This window comes from Chiloscyllium plagiosum, unplaced genomic scaffold (assembly GCF_037043375.1).
Source record: "Chiloscyllium plagiosum isolate Xiang-an unplaced genomic scaffold, Cpla_swu_hap1 HiC_scaffold_24, whole genome shotgun sequence".
Taxonomy (NCBI): Eukaryota; Metazoa; Chordata; class Chondrichthyes; order Orectolobiformes; family Hemiscylliidae; genus Chiloscyllium; species Chiloscyllium plagiosum.
This window is the reverse complement of record NW_028270162.1, coordinates 50,640,748-50,659,333: the sequence shown is the minus strand read 5'-3', so window position 1 is coordinate 50,659,333 and position 18,586 is coordinate 50,640,748. Positions and strand designations below refer to the sequence as shown.

General features: G+C 41.8%; 1 protein-coding gene across 6 annotated transcripts in view; it reads left to right on the top strand.

Moving 5' to 3' along the window:
- LOC122562796 (oxysterol-binding protein 2-like) overlaps nucleotides 1-18,586 on the top strand; it is a 343,122-nt gene that overhangs the window by 255,832 nt on the left and 68,704 nt on the right. The gene's annotated exons all lie outside the window — the stretch shown is intronic.

Here is an 18,586-nt window from a genome sequence, read left to right as displayed (position 1 = left end):
TGATGGTAAGCTGACTTCCTGAACCGCTACAGGTAGACTCTCAATGCCCTGAGGGATGGAATTTCATGATTTTGACCCAGTGACTGAAAAAAAGGCGATATGTTTCCAAATAAGGATGGTGAGTGGCTTGGAGGGGAATTTGCAGGTGGTGGTGTTTCCATGTACCTACTGCCCATATCCTTCAAGATGGAAGCAGTCATGGGTTTGGAAGGTGCTGTTTGAGAATTTCTGGTGAATTTCTGATGTGCGTCTTGTGGAAAGTATGTACTATTGCTACTGAGCATCGGTGGTGGAGGGAGTGCATTTTCGTTAATGTTGTGCCCATTAACCCATCCCAGCTCCCCACAGAAAAACCAACAAGCCTCTCTCTAAAGTGATATGAAAACAAAGAGCTGTATTTCCCTGTTTAATATTTAAAATTTAGGCAAACTTTAGCAAGGGCTTACAATGCTTGCCTGAGAATGTGAAATCTGGGGCCATTCAGCTCATGGCATTGCAAACCTGCTATTGCCCTTTCGCCAGCAATTTTCACCATGTTGAGCCTCTCCCAGTCAACCAGACTGATCACTGAACTTGCCTTTCCCTGCAAGTTTCTAACTTCTGAAAGGATGTTTCCAGCAATTGCAAACAAAATAATAATTCAACCCAAATATGCCTTTTTCTTTGTACAAGACAAGTCACTGAGGGGGAAAGGGATGTAATCAAAATGGAGAACAGAATTTCTGGACTGAAGTTGCCGAACTCTGTCAAATCCTGAAGACTGTAAAGTGCCTGAGTGGAGAATGAGGTGCTATTGCTGGGGCTGGGCTTGACTGGAACGCCATAAGAGGCTTGTTCTGCAAAACCAGCATCCGAGCGAAGATAATGTATTGAAATGGAAAGTGACTGCAAGGTCAGGGTTATTCTAGTAGACAGAATGGAGGTTTTTCACAAAGTAGTCACCTGGTCTTTTTGGTCTTACCAGTGTAGAGGAGAGAGTATTGTGAACAGCATCTACAGAAGACTAGATTGAAAAAAAGATACGTAATTTGCTGTTTCGGAATTTGGACAGTGAAGAGGAAGAAATGAAAGGGCAAGAGTTCTGTCTTGTAGGATTACATGGTTATATACTATGGGGTGGGGAGGAGGTTTTACATACAGTTGGTTCTGATATAACGCGATTGTTCCATTCTCGTGCGATCTTGTGTTATAATAAAATTGTGCAATAGCCACACCACTTGAGCTAATGCGGATGGAGTCGCGTTATAGCCAATACAGGTAAGAAAAGTTCGCATTCTGCAAATACTGCCTAAATTCTTCAATAGCATTAAAGCCAATTTACATTGAAGAAACGTTATAGCAGAACCAACTGTACTGTAGAAAGACAGAGTACTGCAGTGTAGAAAGAATGCAAAGACCTTGGAGAGGTTGCTGAGCAAACTTAGTAGAATGATACCAACAATGAAAAACTTCATTTGTATGAAGCCAATAGAGAAGTTGAGGCTGTTTTCAGTGTGCAGAGGTAACGAGGGATTCAATGGAGATTATCAAAATCACGAAGAGTTTTAATGGAGTAAATGAGGAGAGATTGTTTCTGGTCAAAGAAATGATGATTAAAACGTCAAAGAATCCACAATTAGTGGTACAGTTTATGGTAATCAGCAAAAGAAGCAGACATGCGATTGGAGAATTTTGTCTGATTTGCCTATCCAATTTGCAGTACCTCGCATTTATCTAAATTAAACTCCATTTGCCACTCCTTGGCCCATGTGATCACTGTCCCATTGTAATCTGAGGTAACCTTCTTCGCTGTCCACTACACGTCCAATTCTGGTGTCATCTGCAAACTTACTATGTTCATATCCAAAACATTTATATATATGACGAAAAGCAGTGGACGCAGCACAGATTCTTGAGGCACACTGCTGGTCACAGGCCTCCACCATCTGTGAAAAGCGATCCTCCGTCACCACCCTCTATCTTCTACCACACACTTCTGAAGCAAATCGGACTTGAACCTAGGCCTTCAGGCTCAAAGATAGGGACTCTACTCTTGCACCACAAAAGCCCAGGAAGTCTTCATCTAGTATTTGCATCTAAATATTAGCAGCTGCATCGAGCATCTCACTGTTGAAGTCCTCACCACTGAAGCAAGTGTGAGTAGCTGATTGAAATGGCGGGAAGACCTGACTATACATGAAATCCAACAAAATTGCTCAGTACAGAGTAGGTACTTAACTCTGTACTGAATTGGTCAAAATAGTTGATACCTTTAATACGTCAAGACTGACTTTGTAATTGATTCTTGTAGTCCATTTCCCCACAATAAATGTCTGCCCATGGTGTGTGCGTGGTGTAAGTGGTGGTGCTTTGTATTGTAGTTCAAAACTGCGGTCGTGGTTTGATGAGTGTCCACTCGATCCACTTTTCAAATTGAGCAGCATTATATGTGCTGGCACATGAAACGTCCTGTAATCTTCATAGGCTTCAAGCAACGTGGATTAAAAACAGAAAATGTTGGAAATATACAGGATATCAGGCTGTAACAGAGTTACTGTCACTGGCCGATGGCCTTTCACTAGAAACCATTGACCAGAAAGGTTAACCTATTTTCTGTATCCACAGATTCTGCCACAGAATTTCTAGCTTCTTCTGGTTTGACTTTAGATTTCCAGCATCTGCAGTATCTTGCCTTTATACAAGTTAAGGGATCTCTGTTCTAATCTCCAGGTCATTGTTTACCAAGGTATTGTACATTCTTAGTTATAGGAGTGGTTGGTGTTGCTTTTTTGAGGAAAGAAAATCTCTGAAGAAATCCAAGTAAAATTGGAAACTGCAGCTGATACTCAGAACTGATGCAATCTGTCAAAGTCATTGATAGCTATGATCAAGAGGCATGTATAATGGATAGCAAATTAAGTATGCCCTCAATCGTTCACATTTTTAAAGAAAATCTACCATTCCACCGTTTCTAGCAGTCTTACGATTTAGATCCAAAACTGACAGCAGAATTGAGGCAGTATATTACTACAATGCGCACTTGAGAAAGGAAGTGCAGCAGTTTCCTAGATGATTCAGAATTATTCATGTCAATCATAATACGTGCTGTGTAGAGATGGAGATTGTGTGAGGGAAAAATAAAATGCAGTTGAAACCCAGTGCTTGATTTTCTCGGCTGCACCCAAGCCACTTCCTTCCTAATTAACCAAAACTCCGTCCTGTTTAGCCCAGAAATTGGATCTTTCACTCATGTCTACCTTCATACCCACTCAATCTCATTTTGATTTTAAACCACTTCATTTTTGAAAATTTTGCATTTCTATGATTCTGACCTCTGGTGCATTCCTGTTCCCTCTCTCCCCACTTGATTATTTTTTCCACGTCACAGAAGGACCATACAAAATAAAGAGAAGAATTCTAAAGGTGGGACAGGAGCAAAGCAGCCGATGTATATGTGCATAAATTGTTGGAGGCTGGACAGATTGAGGGAGCAGTTTATAAAGCATACAGTGTCCTAAGCTTTATGAATAAATGTGCAGAAAGTACAAGGAAGTTATGAACATAATTACAGCAATAGGCCATTCAGCCCATTGTCTGTCTGCCATTCAGTACGTTCACGGTTGATCATCTATTTCCATTCTTATCTCCAATTTTATCCACATATGCTTTTACATTATTGACAATTCGAAATCTATCATCCCCTGCTTTAAACATAGTCAGTGGCTTAACCTCCACTGTCATCTTAGGTTAAGAAGTCCAAGATTTGCAATACTTTGAGTAATACAAAATTCTCTTCACTCAGTTCTAAGTGGCCTCCCCTTATTTTGAAACTGTGCCCCCTGATTCTAGACTCGGCAGCCAGGACTAACATCTTCCCTGTATCTACCCTGTTTATCCCTTTTGAAGTGTTTTGTAGCTTTTAATTAGATCATTTCTCAGTCTTGGAGACCATGTAGAACACAGATCCAGTTTCCAGAAATCATTGACTTAAAGTAAATGACAAAAAAAAAAGCAGTGGAGACGTGAGTGCAAATGTTTTCAGACAGTGAGTGGCTATAGTCTGGAATGCAGTGCCTGAAAGAATGGTGTAGGCTGTCCAATGGAGACATTCAAAACGAAATGGATTATTATCCGTAAAACCTGAAGTTCTGGGAAAGAGTCTTATCAGGTTTGGAATTTCCTCTGTACAGATGCTGACAGACCTGCTGAGTTTCTCCAACAGTTTGTGTTTTTAGAATTATACAGCATGGGCACAGACCCTTTGGTCCAACTCATCCATGACGACAAGATATCCTAAACTGATCTAGTCCCATTTGCCAGCATTTGGCCCATAGCCTTCTCAACCCTTCCTACTCATCTACCCATCCAGGTGCCTTTTCAATGTTGTAATTGTACCAGCTTCCACCACTTGCTCTAGCAGCTTGTTCCGTCCATCCATCCTTTGTGTGAAAACTTTGCCCTTCAGGACCCTTTTACGTCTTTCCCCTCTCACCTTAAACCTATGCCATCTAGTATTGGACTCCCCCACCCGGGGAAAATACTTTGTCTATTTATCCTATCCGTGACTCTCATGATTGTATAAACCTCTATCAGGTCACCCCTCAGCCTCCGATGCTCTAGGAAAAACAGCCATATCCTATTCAACCTCTCCGTGTAGCTCAAATCCTCCAAACCTGGCAACATCCTTGTAAATCTTTTCTGAACCTTTTCAAGTTTAACAACATCTTTCTTATAGCAGGGAGACCACAATTGAATGCAGTGTTCTAAAAGTGGCCTGTAGTTGCAGGTACAATTCAGCTACTGCTGATGGCTCAGAGCACCTCCTGGATTCCCAGACTTGAGTTGCTCAATAGTGTTACACAACATAATGGAAGGTATTCTCAAGACGATGGTGGGACTTCTTCAATCTTCTTGTGGAGATGAAGGGCTTATGCCCGAAACGTCGATTCTCCTGTTCCCTGGATGCTGCCTGACCTGCTGCGCTTCTCCAGTAACACATTTTCAGCTCTGATCTCCAGCATCTGCAGACCTCACTTTCTCCTCCTTCATCTCCACAAGGACTGCAGTGGTCACTCTTACTGAACAAATGCATCTGCAGCAGGCAGGTTGATCAGGATGAGGCCAAGTATGTTTTTCCGTCTTGTGGTTCCCTTAGCATCTCCAGCAGATCCAGTCCAGCAATGATGTCTTCAAGGATTCAATAAACTCTGTCTGTGCTGGTGCTGGGGAGCCACTCTTGGTGTTAGATATTGAAGTTCCCAATCCAGAGCACATTATGTGCCTTTGCTATCCTCAATGCTTCTTCCTAGTGCTGCACAACATGGAGGGGTATGGATTCATCAGCTGAGGCTTGGGGTTCAGTCTAATCAGACCATACGAGCATAAGTGATAGGAAAAGGAGTAGGCCATTCGGCCCCTCAAGCCTACTCCACCAGTCAATGAGATCATGGCTGATCCACATTCCTCGTATCCACCTTTCTGCATTTTCCCCATAAATCTTTAATATATGTAAGGACTCTTCAACTCTTCAAACAGTTATGACAATGAGTTCCAAAGTCACTCGACCCTTTTGAGAGAAGAAATCCCTCCTCCTCCTCATCTCAGTCTTAAATTGGCACCCCTTTATTCTGAGACTATGCCCTCTGGTCCCAGACTTTCCCATGGGAGAAAGCATCCTGTCAGCATTTACCATTTCAAACCCCTTAAGAACCTCTCATTGTTCTAAACTCCAGTGAGTAGAGTCCTAACTGGTTTAGCACAGCAATTCAGGCAGGTTGAATAGCTGTGCTCTTCCAGCACCACTAATCCAGAATCTGGTTTCCAGCATCTGCAGTCATTGTTTTTACCTCCTAACAGGTTTAGTCTTTTCTGACACGACCATTGCTCCATACATGGGAGCATCATGGTGAACTTTCTCTAACCTACCTGTAATGAAGTAATATCTTCCCTTAAATAAGTTCACAGTACTCCAGATATGGTCTCACCAGCACCTTGTACAGTTGCTGTAAGACTTGTCTATTCTTATATCCCAACCCTTTTGAAATCAGGGCCAACATTCCATTAGCCTTCCTGATTGCTGCACGTGTGTTTTCTGTGTTTCATGCTCATGTTCTCTCCCCCCCCCCCCTTGTGTTGCATCTTTTCTCCATTTAAATAATACATATAAATGAGGCAAAATTTACTTCAGCTTATTTCAGATTTTCAGCATTCGCATTATTTTTTCTCAATTTGAATGAAATAAATGATGCTGTCCAAGAAATCCTGAATGGCTAATGTTGTCCTGTTCATGTTCCCACCTTAACATTGTACCTAACATTTTAGAAACTGATTGTTAGCTTGGTTACAACAGAGGACTCTCGAAAGCAATCAACATCTGTGCAGAGAAACAAGATGTTATGTTTCAAGTTGGTGACCTTCCGTGAGATGGAAACGTTTCAGATTTCCAGCATCTGCAGTCCTTTGCTTTAGTTTTAGTGCTGGCTCATCTTTACTTTTCAGTTGCTGCCTCAACATTAAGAGTCTTCCATTGCCATGGCTGTGAGTCTTTCGTAGGATTCAACATCTGAGCATTATACCAACTGCAGAAGCTCCTTTAATGAGTAGCTGTAAGAATACCACATTCAACACATAGTGGTCTGGCATTTGAAAACAAATCATTACATCTACATTGCACGTGATCATTGCTTCATGCACATTCCGTTTGCAGTAACATTGAGTCTTGAGAAAGACTACAGAATTGAAACTGATCTCATTAATCTGACCCTCATGTAAGTTACAGACTTAAACTGCTTCAACGAATTCAGAACACGGTGCCTACGCAGATGCAAAAATTGAAGGAACAGGTTAAAGTGGTTAAGAGGACTCCTTGAATTATATAGGTAACGTGTAGAATGTTGTCAAGCTGATGAAGAGCTTATGCTTGAAACGTTTATTCTCCTGCTCCTCTGATGCTGCCTGACCTGCTGTGCTTTTCCGGCACCACACTTTTTGACTCTGATCTGCAGTCCTCACTTTCTCCAAGCTCCAGCGTATGTTTGGCATGGGGAGTGTGTTTGATGGTAGGGTGAATGAATAGTGCCGGGAGTGTCAAATGTAGGACTTGTTGCAGGAAATGCATGAGGAAGTGATGGGGAGTCAGGGTGGTATGTTTGGGTGAAGAACTGCAGGGATGTGTTGGGCGTATCCATAGTGATTGGAACGAGGGCAGCCAGGTGGATCTCATAAAATAGGAGGTTCCTGATTGGGTCTGTTTAATCTGGTCCGATGAGGGAGTCATGACTGGCAGCTATAAACAGGAGTGTTTGGCATCAGCACCTCCAGGGGCTCCACCATCCACACCAGGTGGATTTGCCCACGGTCAGAACCACAATGCTCAGGGGTTCCATCCTTACAGGTGTTAAAACCATGGCAGGGAAAGGAAATAAAGGAGTATATTCTGGTGTAAACTTGGCCAGAAATTCCTTCATTTTGTGACAATCACTTGATTAAATAACAAAAACAACAAAAAAAAATTAAAAGGCGTTTGAAAGATATGCTGTGGGCTTTGGACTGCATTTTTAAAAATTTATTCTCCCCTCTTCCCAACAGCACAATGACCTCTTTGTGCTCTGAGTGTTGCAAGGTTTAGAAGAAATATTCTGCTGTACCATTTAACTCTTGATTTCATTTTTTTTATATTTGTTCCTTACTCTGAGCCTTTGTTTTATAGTAGTATACTTTATGTTTAAAATTGAAACATTTGAACACCGGCGTTACAATTTTTAGGAGAAATTTTGTACTATTTACATCTGACTTATTTTTAAATTTAAGATGTAGATTTCCCTTAATGGCTGTAGAATAAACTGCAAAATAAAGACAGATGACCCCAGTTTAAGTAAAGAGAGCACATTTCGTTTAAAAAAAAAACAGGAGTGTCAGTGGTTCTGCCTACTGTAGGAGCTAACTAGGTCAGTGTCATGTACTATGCATATATAAATAAAGGGTGCCTTGGTGATTGGATACCGGCCTTCATGGAGTTATTTTAATAACAAGGCGCAGTTCGGATGGAGGGATATCTGGTTGTAGGAGTCGGTCAGGGTGGGAATAACTGGGCGCAGGGAATCTATCAAGGGTGGAGAATTAGACACAGGCTATTACGGGTAATATATGGTTACAGAGAGTAATGTGACTGGGTGCAGGGAGTCTGTCAGAGGAAGTGACTGGGCAGGAAGATTTGAGGTACTGACAATGCACAGGGAATGTCCAGGGCTGATTTACTGGAAATGGAAGGTGTCCAGAGTGACAGGGTGCAGGGATTAACTGACTGACTGGATACAGAGAATGTTGAAGGGTTTGACTGGATCTAGACAGTGTCAAGGGGTTCATGGGTTGCAGGGAATATGTTGGGAGAGTAGCTTGGTATCAGGGGAAGGGCATTGATGGTGCACTGGGAGTGACTGTGCAGGGAGGGTCAGGTACAGGGAATGTGGGGCAGTGATATGGCAGGAGGAGTGATGGGGCATGTAATATGCTGGGTGTTGGTTCAGCCTGGGTTGTGTCAGACTGTGACAGGGGTTGGGGTGGTCATTGAGGGCTGGCACGCAAGTGAGTGTTGAGGGATGATGGGTGCAGAGCGAAAGAAGCAGTGATGAATAAGATAATTTATAGGGAATTGTAAATGTTCCCATTTCCAGTTCGAATACAATCCCTGGTGTTAAATATCACAATCCCATTTGCCTACAAGCTCTTATCACTGTCCTCATTTACTTCTCACCTAACTCCAAGCCTCTTAAAAAATCTATTTTTGGAGCAGAAACAATATATTACCTGTTAGAATCAATGACAAACTAGTTCACAGTCTGTTGTCCACAATTCTCTACTTCCAGATGACGTGCATAAATCACTTCAGCTTTGAAAGCAATGAAACAGCTCGATTCAGCTGTAGTATCTATCTATGTCATATTTCCATTCCTTTATGACATTTAGGCTGCAGTAATACAAGTGTGCTTGATTAGACAGAGCTTCAGTGAATATAATGATTTGATATATGTGGTTATGTCAGATGAATTTGCATGCTATTATTAGAATGTAACAAATCTGTGATTCCCACGGTGTGTTCAGTGGAAATAAAAGATCTGGTCTATGAAAGAATCAGCAGAAATCAAATATCAGAATACCATGGATGCTGGGAATCTAAGGTAAAGCCAGAAATGTTGGAAGTACTCTACAGCTCAGGCATTATCTGTGGAGAGAGGACTAGATTTCACATTATAGGTCAGCTCGAGGAAAATCTAGGGATGTTCGCATTTCAGCAAGGGGAGATCTGTAATAGGTGGAAGATTGGAGAGGGGATGAATGAAAGAAGTGTTAGTCCTTTAGAACTAAAGGGAATGGTGACCGGACAGGAGAAGAGGCAAAGCAGCACATGTGCCCAGACTGAATGTCCTCCTGACTGAAAACATAAAGTAAAGAAAACACAAAGAAAGGAAAGGAAAAGCATCAATACCCCTACCCCCAAATGTCTCTACTCTCCTCACTCATTCTTACTCGTTACTTTCTGAACTTGCTGCACTCTGATCTCTTGGATCTAACCCCCACCTTGTTATCAGACCTGCTGACAAGTGGATATCTGGCAAATTAACCTCTACCTTGCAGGTGCTGAACAGCAACTCTCCAACAGTCTCCTAGTCCAACAGACCATGACCCCAGCAGCGAATTTCAATCCATTTGTTCCAGAACAGTCACTGACTCACCCCTTCACTGCTTCCCATTTCATAGACCACTAGCCCCATAGAACTCCCTTCTACTTTCTTGCCAAGATCCATAAGCAGGACTGCCCCCAGACCTGTCATTTAAGCCTGTGCATACACCTCTGAGCTGGTTTCTTTCCACCTTGGCTCTATTTTTGTTCTTACCCATGCCTAATCTCCCCTGGTCAATGTCTGCAAATCTTCTGATGCCCTCCATCACTTTAAAGTTTCCAATTTTCTGGCCCAAACCCACCTTCTCTTTGCCATGGATGTTCAATCATTGAACTTCCAGTCCTCACCAGAATGGTGAGAGAGATCTCCATCTCTTTGGGTCTGTTTACATGCTGCATGACTCTTCAGCCCAAACAGTTCATACCAACCATTATCCCAAACTAAACTAGTCCCACCTACCTGCACATGGCCCATATATCCCTCTTATTCATGCACTTACCTAAATGTCTTTTTAAACATTGTAACTGTACCTATATCTACTACTCTGGAAGTTACTTCCACACATGAACCACTCTGTGTTTTTAAAAAAAAAAAAAATTGTCCCTCATGTTTGTTTTTATATCTTTCGCTTCTCATCTTAAAAATATGCCCCCTAGTCTTGAAATTCCCTATCCTAGGGAAACGACATCTGCCACTCACCTTACCTATACCCCTCATGGCTTTATAAACTTATGTAAGGTCCCAGCCTACCCAGCCTCTCCTTATAACTTAAGCCCTCCATTCCTGACAACATCCTGGTAAATCTCTTCTGAATCCTCTCCAGCTTAATAATGTCCTTCCTCTAACAGGGAAACCAGAACGGGACACAGTATTCCAGAAGAAGCCTCACCAATGTCTTGTACAACCTCAACATAATGCCCTTGAGTGGATGCTCAATTTCCCTCAACCTTGACCTGATCAAACTTGCTCCCTCACTGAACAGTTTTTCTTTTCACTCCTCTCATTTCCTTCACACAAAAGGTGTTCCACAAATGGGTCCTGGAATGTGTGAAACACTCCTCATTCCAGTGCAGTCTGAGGAGGGTGGAGTGAGATAATTGAGACAGGGGTTTGAGGGGGTGCTACTTTAACTTATTTTCTGGGACAGTGATGACTATATTGAAGCTGCTCTCGCCCTGATTTGGAAAGCTTCAGAAACCTGTCTTCCAATTTAGATCCTACTGTCAGTTTCACTTGATGCATCATTCCTCCTTTTCCTTCACTTCTCTGTTTGTCACCAGGCTATCAACTAATTTTGATTATAAGCCCACTGACTTCCTCAGCCACCTTGGCTACAGTTACTCCCACTCCCTACCCTTTTAGGATTCCATTCCAGTCTCCTATCTAGTCTTTCATGCTATTGTGATGGTGAATCTTTCACACCAACATGTCTGACGTGTTGTCTTATCACATTTTGAAGTTCTGCACTGTCCTCACAGTTTACAGTTCTTCTGTGAACTCTGAAATTTCCCCTTGCACACCAAGATCTATATCGGGAAGAGCAAGGGTCCCAATACCAATGCATGTGAGGCCCTCCAGTCCCATTCTCTAGCCAGAAAACTATCCAATTGACCATTGCTCTGTTTCCTATCACTCAGCCAATTTTACATGCACATTCTATTGTCCTTTGTATTTCATGACTTCTTTCTTTCCTCTCAAGCCTTCTGGAAATCCATGTGCACCAGATCAACATATTACCCTCATCAAGCCTTTCTGTTATTCTTAAAAAGAATACTCCAAGTTAGTTCTACACGATTTCCCCTTTAGACACCCATGCTGACTCTACCTAATCAACCCACCTTTTTCCATGTGATACTACTTCTGTCCTGAATACAGGTAGTTCTTCTGTAACGAGATGGTTGTGTGCTCTTGTGCAATCCTGTATTATAGAAAAATCTCGCTTTAGAAACAGTGCGTAAAGTGATGGTGATGTAATCGAACTTTAAAAGTTCACTCTTTAGAAACAGTGTCCCTAATTCGTCAATCACGTTATAGCGAATTCACGTTAACGAAACATATGTTACTGCAGAATGACCTGTAATTTTTCTAGATGTGTCCCCACCACTGAAGTTATCAGAGCACCTTTGCTTGGAATGTGTTTGGAAGGGCAGAATTGGTAATGAAAACAAAGTGCTGGAAAAACTCAGCAGGTTGGCAACATCTGTGGACAGAGAAAAGCTGAGCTAATGTTTTGAATACGAAGTGACTCTTCTTTGGGACTTGGGAGGAAATGGGTTTAGTCTGTGATACCTTCCTGACAATAACCAGTCAAGACTTGAGCTGGTTACCTCATAGATAAAAAGCCACAAATAAATACTGGAATGTGCCTGAATATAACCTTTCACCATTGGATTAGGGCATTTATTAAGAAGTAGGCTCCTCCCCAGTTCTGATCTCTCAAAATGGGTGTGTTAGTGAGGAAATGTGCCCCTCTTATCACAGAAGTGTAGAATCCCTACGGTGTGGAAATAGGCCCTTTGGTCTAACAGTTCCACACCGAACCTCCGGAAAGCATCCCACCCAGACCATTCCCCTAGTTAATGCACCTAGCCTACACATCTCCGAACACAATGGGCAATTTAGCATGGCCAATTCAACTAATCCACACATCTTTGGACTGTGGGAGGAAACTGGAGCACCTGGAGGAAACCTACGCAGGCACAGGGAGAATGTGCAGACTCCACACAGATAGTTGCCTGAGGCTGGAATCGAACCAGAGTCCCTAGAGCTGTGAGGTAGATGTTATGGAAGCAACTTCTTTGGAAGTGGGAACAACGCTTGGCTGACCAATGTGGCTATCCAGGAATGAGAGAATTCTTTCCCTTCAGTTGCACTGAGGGGTGATTGGTTATATCTTTGAGGAGAAAGTGAGGTCTGCAGATGCTGGAGATCAGAGCTGAAAATGTGTTGCTGGAAAAGTGCAGCAGGTCAGGCAGCATCCAGGGAACAGGAGAATCGCGTTTCGGGCATAAGCCCTTCTTCAGGAATGGTTATAACCTGCTTTTGATTCAACAGTGCTATAAATGTAAGCAATGCTGGCACTCTCGGTTTCTCGCTGAGTAACCATTCCAACTTTGACTGCAAGCTAGCCCTTAAAATATTGAGGAGACCTTGCATTGTCGATTTTTAGTTTGGTCAATGTCACATTGGTTACCAAGTGTCAGCATCCTGTGTTAGTGTTGACTCCATCATTGTCAGCAGCACCATGAACAGAAGGTAAAGAGTCTGATGAAGGGCTCTGGCCCAAAACGTCAATTTTCCTGCTCCTCAGATGCTGCCTGACCTGCTGTGCTTTTCCAGCAACACACTCTCAACCAGAAGGGGCAACTCCATAAAGACACGCCCATTCAGAGAGCTCTATATTTTCAGTTCATTGCTTTTTAGTGCATATCACTTCAAGCATGATGTGTCTTTTTACCAGGTTTAGTAACCACAGAATTTATCTAATGCCTTCCAAGCTGTATTATCCCAGTACATTTCCTACAGTGAATTGAGGATTTCTAACCCTCCCAAGATTGTCCTGAATTCTCTAGGAATTGGAGGTTAATTTCCTGACATTGTCTCCAGGTTTTGTTGAGCTAAAGTCCAGTGGCTTTTTGTTTTACATATTCTTTGAATACTTTTGCTTGTTAATTATATAAATTACTGGAAATTGTGAAGGAAAGACAATCTGATCAATGGTCAATTATTATCCAATCAGGACCTGCTGACAGTGCTGAGATGGATGAGCAGCTAACCAGTGTTAGGCCTGAATTCTGCTGTGACAGCTGAAAAATAGATTATTTTTCAATAGCTTACCTCTTCTGATGAATAGAGGACAGGACAAAGCAAAACTGGGACCAACAGCTGATGGTATGATCACACTGGTGAGCTGCTGTACACCACAATGTTCTTTGTGTGAATGGATCCAAGGGAATGGAACCTGCATCAGGAAATTTTGTACATAGTTTAGCACTAAATGATTAAGCTATCAGAGTTTCATTCCAGATGAGGGATCATTGCCTTTGCCCACGAAACCATGAGGATAGTACAGACCAGGGTTATTACTCTTGCCAGTCTTCTCCACTTCTCTCCTTCCAAGATATCTTACAACAAGAGTAAGCAGTTAGTGATCAAGAGACTTATTTGTAGTCAATGAAGGCACAAAGCAGGAAATTCATCCACATATTCTCATCTACCTGTACTGTACAATGGGAAGTTTGTGTTGGAAATTGAGCACAGCTGTTCCACAAGTAATCCCAAAGAGAAAATGGCCACTTTAATGATTTTAATTAATTTGCCTATCTTTGACCACTATCTAATATAAATAAAGCTCATGCCAAAGGGCACAAAAGCTTATTCGAACAAACTTATCCTCTAACATGTGGGAAAATAGATTATTAATTGCTAATATTCAAAGTTAAACTAAACACATATGAAAGAAACTACAGAGGGTTGTGAAAACAGTCCAGACCATTGTGCAAATCAGCCTTCCATCCATTGACTCTATCTATACTTCCTGCTGCACCAGTAAAGCAACCAACACAATCAAAGATTCCTCCCACCCCAGTTATACTCTCCTCCACCCTCTTCCCTTAGACAGAAGGTATAAAAGTTTGTAAACACCTACCGCGCAGATTCACGCACAGCTTCTTCCCTGCGGTTATCGGATGTTTGAATGGACCTCATTAACGTTAATGTTGATCTCTCTGTGCGCCTTCTCAGCAGCTGTAACACTGTATCCAACACTCTGTTCTGTTATCCTGATGCACTTGTGTTTGCCTGTAAAGTACATAAGACAACACCTTGCACTGTACCTCGGTACATTTAACAGCCATAAATCAAATTGAAATCATTCACATCTAACATGAACATTACAGGTGAGACAAACAGTTTTTGTGAAAATACAGGTTAAGAAGGGACAAGATCTGTGGAGAAATGAGGTGACCTTCTCTCAATTAAGTTTTCTAGCAAATAAATCATGTTGACTGCAGAGATCCTCAATTTGGTAACCAGTCACATGGACCTGGGTCTTGGCTTCAGTTTGAAGTTTTTCTTTTATGTATGGTCTCTGAGTGTTTTTCTTCTTTTCCACTTTGGAGGGAAGTGGGAGAGAGCAAGATCTGACTTGTTTCCAGATTATTGAGGTCTGAGTCCAATTTGTGCTCAGCTCTATGACAAAGTTGCTACTTAACATCAATCTGAAAGCTGTTACTGGGAAGTTTCTCACTTTTCTCAACCCAAAGACGCCTAGTACCAGCGTGACTCTCAAAGTATTAAATTTAGTTTCAGCAAAAGTTGTGTGCTCAAGTGCATCAAATCAGTGTACAGCACACTGCTCCACATTTGATTTGAGTTATAAAAATAACTAAGCATCCAAATTGCTTTGTTTTCCAATTTATGTTACAAATAAATGTAGTCCGGTAATGACCATCAGAAAACTACCCCCCAGGAGTACTAACCCTGGCTAAACTTTGACCTTCCTAGTTCCGGGAAACCTGACTCATCAATGATAACCACACTATTGACATGTGTAAGATCAATAAACAACACAATTGGGACCTTCCTACATTGTATAGTCCTATGCCATTTACCTGTGGGTGGAGATGAAATGAGGGGTGGGGGGAATCATGATCCCACGGGCAAAAGGTGTCCGCTCCAGCCAACAATTCCCCATGTCGTCTTAGATGTGTTATCGAAGAAAGGAGAGGGTAACGCCTCCCTTATAAAGAGGAGGTGGAAGACAAGTCATGATATACAGTGTAAAATCTCCTCTTTTAGCCTTTTTACAGATGTAAGGTCGTCACCCTGAACTATTAAGTCCATTTCTCACCCAACATGGGCTACCTGATCACATAGTTGTTATAGGGCAGAAGGAAACCATTTAGTCCAATGTGTCTGGACAGGTTTTCTGAATGAGCAAATCACTTAGCTCTGTCCTCCAGCCTTCTCTCAGTGTAACTGCATATTCTTCCTTTCCAGATGACAGTCTAATTCTCTTTTGCATGTTTCATTTGAATCTGTCTCCTTAAATACTCTCAGGCAGTACATTCCAGACCTTGATTTCTCTCCATGTAAAAATTTTTCCTTTTTGTTTATGTTTTCATCTTTTACTTTAAATCTGTGCTATTTGGTTTACGATCCCTTCACAGATGAGAATATTTTCTCCTTTGTCCGAAGTCTGTATGATTTTGAATTTCAGCCTTCTCCTCAAGGAATACTGTACTGACTTGTCCACTCCATCTTTGCAACTGCCTGCAGCACTTTCTATTTTTATTTCAGATTTCCAGCATTCACAATACTTTTTGTTTGTAAGGAATATTGGGAATTCTGTGTCCTTCAGCAATACTTTTGGATGTGGCTGAGAGCCCCTGCCTGCAGCTGTTAGCTGATCTGACACTCAGACTGGATGACAACGATTTGTACATTGCCTAGCCAGGACATCTCAATGTCCTGTTGTTGCTCTCTGACAACAAGAGTTACTTTGTGATTCTTGCGAGGCTGAGGATGTCATGGGTGGTATATTAACATTGACAGGCAGCCAGTGTCATTAAATTGGTGGCAGTCTCACTTGACCAGATATGTCCTTCAGTGAGTTAGAAATATGATAGAGAGAAAATTAAGGGATTTCTGGAAAGAAAAGGGTTTTTGCTGTCTTAGTTCTTGGCATGGTACTCATCAGAGTTCCTGGAGGGTGCTGTGCAGGGTTGAAGAGGCTGAAACATGTCTCAGTCTAAGTGACAGTACACCTGTCCCTGGTGAAATAGAGCACTAAAGCTTCAGGACTGTGTTACTGTTTGCTCAGCAGACGTAGAGGGTTGAGGGGCCTGTGAGTTTGAGAGAGAGAGAACTTGGTTACCAGGTTTAATTTGTCCTCCTATGTAGTTGCTATTGATTAGCCAGGCTGGTTCATTTGTACGTGGATTGTGATCAGTTTTTACAGTGGAAATAAAAAGAACTAACCCATGTAGTTCACAGACATCACTATTTATAATCCAATCCTTATAGTTTATCCAAAGAAAATTAATTTTGGGAAGAAAACAATGCTACAAAATTAAAAGAAAATTGTAGAATTATTCCAGTCATAACGGATGCTAAATACATATTGTCCCACTATACCTTGCCTTTGTTATCAGCATGTTTATTTTCAGCATTTTCTCCAAACATCTTCCACTTCTCTTGATGCCTGTTACCTATTGAGGAAGGACAGTAGTATAGCCAATGACACCAGATTAATATTTCAAAGGCTGTGGGAACATGGGTTCAAATCCTACCAGAGCTGAATTTACATAGAACAGTAAAATATAGGAACAGGCCCTTTGGCCAATCACATGTGTGTTGACCATGATGCTATTCTTAACTAATCCTATCTGCCTGCGCATGGTCTGTATACCTCTCTCTATTCTCTGCTTGTTCATGTGTCTGTCTAAATGCCTCATAAATATTGCTCGCATATCTGCTTCGACCAGTTCCCGTGGTATTCCTGTCACCTACCACCCTCTGTGTTTATTTAAAAAAAACTTTCTTGCACGTTTCCTTTAAACCTTTCCCCTCACCTTTAAACCTATGCCCCTTGTATTTGATTTTTCCACCCTGGGAAAAACATTCTGACTATCCATCCTATTCCATACCTCCTCATAATTTTATGTTCTTCTATTAGGACATTCCTCAGTCTCTTACACTCTAGCAAAAACAATGCAAATTTGTCTAACCTCTCCTAATAGCTAATATACTGCCATTCAGGCCTCCTTTGCACTTCCTCCAAAGCATCCAAGTCTTTCCTATAATGTAGTGACCAGACCTGCTCACACTTCTCCAAAAGTGGTCTAACTAAAGGCTGATACAGCTATAACATGAATCGCCAACTTTTATATTCATAGCCCCAATCGATAAAGGGAAGTATGCCATATGCTGCCTTTGCCACCTTATCCATTTGTGTTGCCACTTTCAGAGAGCGATGGACTTGGAACCCAAAATCCCTCTGTTTATCGGTGCTCTTAAGGATCCTGCTATTTAGAGTTTTCAACCTCCCAAATGCAACACCTCACACTGTCTGCATTAATCTCCATTTGCCATTTCTCTGCCCAACTTTCCAATTGATCTATATCCTATTATATCCTTTGACAACATTCCTCACCATCTACAACTCTGCCAATTTTCATGTCATCTGCAACATTACTAATCAGACCACCTATGTTTTTATCCAGATCATGTGTATATATGTTACAAGCAACAAAGATCCAACACTGATCTTTGTGGAACCCTACTGGTCGCAGTCAGAAAAATGCCCCTCCACAACTACCCTCTGTCTTCCAATTTGGATCCAGCTTGCCAACTCACCATGATTCCCATGTGACATAATCTCGTGGACTAGCTTTCTATGTGGGACCTTATCAAATGCTTTAGTAAAGTCCATGTAGACAGCATCCACTGCCCCATCCTCATTAATCATCTTTGTCACTTCCTCAGGATGGCACCTCAGGATTGAGGGGCCAGATGGCCTCTTCCTTCTGTTCTTATGTATCCTATTTTGCCAAGGTGCTACTTTATTCTAAAGTAGGTGTGGTTCACTTGGCAGCATGTCACCTCTGAGTCAGAGGTTTGGATTCAAGCACCAATTTCAAGGCTTGAGCATACAGTCCAGATTGATACTGCTCTGTCAGAGATGCTTCCTTTCAGATGAAATGTCATATTGAGACCATCCTTGCCTCTCGGGTGAATATAAAGGATCTCCTGGAACTATTTCAATGAATTGTAGAAGTGTTTTTTTCCTGGTATCCTGACAAGTGTTTATCCCTCAGTTGCCATCATTATCACATTTCTACCTACGGAAGTCTGCTGTGCTTTCTACAACCATACTTGAGGGGCTATAAAGCACTTTGGGATTTTTTTAAAGTTTGAAAAATAGA